This window comes from Sciurus vulgaris (genome assembly GCF_902686455.1).
Source record: "Sciurus vulgaris genome assembly, chromosome: 1".
Classification (NCBI taxonomy): Eukaryota; Metazoa; Chordata; class Mammalia; order Rodentia; family Sciuridae; genus Sciurus; species Sciurus vulgaris.
Window position 1 is genome coordinate 50,253,869 of NC_136461.1, and position 4,481 is coordinate 50,258,349.

Sequence of the window (4,481 nt, forward strand, 5' to 3'; positions counted from 1 at the left end):
CTGTTACCTCTGAAAGATTTGTGGAAGGCTGCCTTGGACTCTGTGTCACAGTGATTAGGTTTTTTTGTTTGTTTTTGGTACAGGAGATTGAACTCAGGGACACTTAACCACTGATCCACATCCCCAGCCCTATTTTGTATTTTATTTAGAGATAGGGTCTCACTGAGTTGCTTGGGGCCTCTCTAAATTGCTGAGGCTGGGTTTGAATTGGAGATCCTCATGCCCCGGCCTCACAAACTGCTGGGATTACAAGCTTGCGCTACCCCTCCAACTAGGCTTTTTAATAGTGAAAAATAAAGGGGAAATTTTAAGAGGGTAGGGATCCATAAAAAAAGGAGAACAAGATGTTTAAAACTACAAGTTTTTTTAAAAAGTTGAATGTTTTTTCCCTCATCACTTCTACATTTCTTTTTTTTTTTTTTTTAATTCTGTATTGGGAAAATTTTATAATTAAAAATTTAGTGAAAAATTTAAACTTTCTCGTCTAAACATCTAGGAACATTTGAATTTGAGTGGTGCCTCTTCATCCACATCATCAAGTTTGTAAGAAAAACTCTACACTGGTTCTCCAACGTTAGCATCAGAATCACGGAGAGTGTACTGTTAAAACAGGTTGTTGAACCCTGCCAGCAGTTTCTGATTCAGAAGTTCTAGGGTGGGGTTTTGCATTTCTGAAGGGTTCCCAGAAACCCAGGGTGCAGAATAGCTGACCCAGGGACTGAACTTTGAAAACATTGGTAAAATGTATTTATGAGAAGTATCATTTTGGATTATGGGCTGGAGGATGTGAAACTATTTCAAGTAATAAGAGTTTTAAATACATTTTTCTCAGTAAACAAGTTTGTTAGCTTTAATGGCCTGCTTTTAACTTAAACATTCATGCATAATTAACTTATGCATAATTAATTTATGCTTTTTAAAGCCCAGTGCAGTGAAGCAAGCCTGTAATCCCAGCAGCTCAAGAGACTGAGACAAGAGGATTGCAAGTTTGAGGCCAGCCTCAAATTTAGGGAGCCTCTAGGCAACCTAGTGAGACCCTGTCTTGAAATTAAAAATATAAAAGGCTGTGGATGTGGCTCAGTGTAAAGCATCTCTAGGTTCAATCCCAAGTTTAAAAAAAAAAAAAAAAAAAAAAAGTCAGGCTTAAATGATAGGAAATTTGAAATTTACTATACTAGTTCAATTTTAAGCTTCCTTTGTTAAGTGAACTTTTTCTTTCTTCCTCTTTCCTTCAACTTTTTCTTTCCCCTTTCTCTCTTTTCCCACCCAAAAAATAAAATGTTTATTTATCATTTCCTATATACCCAGCCTTAGGCTAGGCTAGGCCCTAGGGATTCTAAAAAGCACTTACATTTGGTAGAGGAAGAGATATCTAAAATACTATTTGAGGGCTGGGGTTGTAGCTCAGTGGTAGAGCACTTGTCAGCATTTGTGAAGCCCTGGGTTTGATTCTAGCACCACGTATAAATAAGTAAAATAAAGGTCCACTGACAACTAAAAAAAATTTTTTAAAAAATACTATTTGATAAATGTTACAGTAGAAACACCTGGATGGGCACAGTGGCACATGCCTATAATCCCTGTAATCCCAGCTAGTCAGGAGGCTGAGGCAAGAGGATCACCAGTTCAAGCTCAGTTTGGACAAAAGAGCAAGACCCCATGTCAAAATAAAATGAAAAGGGAAAAGGGTATAGCTCAGTGGTAAAGTGCTTGTCAATGTGCAGGAGGCCTTGGGTTTAATCCTTAGTACTGTAAGGGAACAAACAGATGAGGATGATGGGAACACGAAGGAATATCATCACCCAGAACACCAACAGGCTTGCCTCCCACTTCAAATTGAGAAGCATAATATGAAATCATCGTCCTGTGAATATGAAGACTCAAAAGGACAAAGAGAACAAGTAAGGCAAATTGTAAATTAAATAGTTACCAAGAAGTTTGTATCCTCCATTTTGAGTGATACCATAATATCTTCCATTCTCTCCACCATGAGAGAGGCTCAGCACAGACAAACCAGGAGTTGTTACTAGAAAAGCATTTAAGGGCTTCACGGTCTCCCAGAGTAACAAGTCACATGGTGAGGGTGAATAGTCCAGAGATTTGAACCTTTTTCATGGCCACCCATGAAGAAGGAGAGAAGTTTTAACCATGTTGGTAAGGTTAAGTCCAGAGGTCATGGAAGCAGGGGTGGGAATTGCTAGCCTCTAGAGGCTACAGGATGGGGGAGATGTCCCCTAGCCAGAGACAGTTTCCTCAGCACAGAAGACTATATTCTGTTCTCTTTCATTTGTTCATTTATTTATTTATTTGTTCAGAGGGACGCCTCAGCCTCAAAAGTAATACCAGAGGATGACCTAACCACAGTAGAAAAAAAAAGGAGATGCCTGAGAACTTTCTGTATCCAAACCTGGACTGATTTCCAATGGAGAGAATAGAAATGTGGTCTCCAGAGGGAAACATAAATTATAAAACCAGACTTTAAGAGACTGGTTTTACAAAACAGAGAGGGGGGAAAATGATCAAAAGTGCTCTATGGGGCTAGGGTTGTGGCTTAGTGATAGAACACTTGCCTAAAACGTGTGAGGCACTGGGTTCAATCCTCAGCACTACATAAAAAATAAATAAAATAAAGATATTGTGACCACCTACAACTAAAGTTATTTTTAAATAAGTGCTCTATGTATGAGTTTTTGCTTCCTATGATTAAAATGGCAGCTGTCCCTGCTCTTTACCAGCCTGATACAATCTAAAATGTAAGCCACATGAGCAGGTGCCCAAATCAGTTTGAGACCAAAGGGGGGAAAATGTCACTTTCAAATCCAAGCTACTATGGGACATAAATAGTTGTTTTATCTGTTCTTGAATTCTGGAATTCTGCAAAGTTCCTGCCTAATGCTAGAGAACAGGAGACACAGATGGAGGGCATCTGCAAAGCTAGACCAGGTCCTGGACCCTTTAGGGACACTTAAGAGTTCTGCATTCAGCCTTGGGACAATACACTGCCCCAAGATGCAGGGGTCAGCTCTACAATCAGGAGATGCACTAAGGGAGTTTGATGGGTCAGTTCTGTAAGACAGCCTGACAGACCCAGGAAGTAGAGGGATTCCCTACTTCCTGGGGTATTTTTAATTCTCTCCAGTTGGGCATTAGGAAGGAAAATGGGAAGATCCCTTAAGTACAAGTCTTCTTTACCTTGAGAACCTTTACCTGAGGAATGTGGCATATCCTGTCCATTTAGGCCAGGCAGGGCTGCAGGTAATTGCTTCTTGGAAAAGAAAGCATGTGGAGGTCAACACAGTGGGTCCATTTTATAGAATTATTCTCTTAACCTTGTATTCCTACCATCCTCATCTGTCTGTCCCCTAATAGTACCACACATCTACAAAATAAATCAAAATAAAAAAACACCTACTAATTAATGTAGTGGGACATGGAGGTTTTTGTTGTTGTTCTGAGACAGAGTCTTACTGTGTTTCCCAGGCTGGCCTTGAACTCCTGGGTTCATGCAATCCTCTTGCCTCGGCCTCTATTGTAGCTGGGACTACAGATTCTGTGCATCCAGAAAGGGCCTTACCACGTGTTAAGTGCCTGCTCTACCACTGAGCTATACCCCCATCTTACGACATGGGGCTTGATTAAAATATTTCCCAAAACACAGTATTTGAAGGCTGAGGGTGTAGCTCAGTAGTAGTGTACTAGATAGCATGCTTGAGGTACTGGGTTTGAACCCTAGCACAAAGAAAAATCCAACAAAATTGAACTTCAAATACCATATTTTGTCATTGGTATAATTCCAATTTTGTTGTATGTGCTGCCAAAGAAAGCACATTTACCTCAGAATAATTAAAAATCCAGGCCAAACTGAATCATCAGATATATATATATATATATATATATATTTTTTTTTTTTTTTTAAGTACTGGGTATTGAACCCAAGTATACAAACACTGAGTTACACCCCAGCCCCTTTTATTTTTTATTTTGAGACAGAGTTTCCCAAAGTTGCTTAGGGTCTCCTAAGTTGCTGAGGCTGATCTCAAATTTGTGATCCTCCCACCTCAGCCTCCCAAGTCACTGGGATTACAGGTGTACACCACAGAATCCAGACAGAGATGTATTTTCACACAATTCATGACCACCTGAAAATGTACAGCCTAGAAAACTAACCATTAACTGTAAGTTATAAAACAAAACCCCCCAGTAATGTGTGCATTATACAGCTCAGTACCATCCCTCAGCCTCATCCTGAGATGAAAGTTAGGTAAGTAATGGGGATCAGGGATTAAGTAGGGCTGGGGTTGTGGCTGAGTGGTAGAGCACCTCCCTAGTATGTGAGAGGCACTAGATTCAATTCTCAGCACCACATATAAATAAATTAAATAAAAGTCCATTGACAATTAAAAAAATATTTTAAAAAAGGATTAAGTAAAACTCAAGAATCAGAATAGGTTACATATATCATATGTCATATAATATTTTTA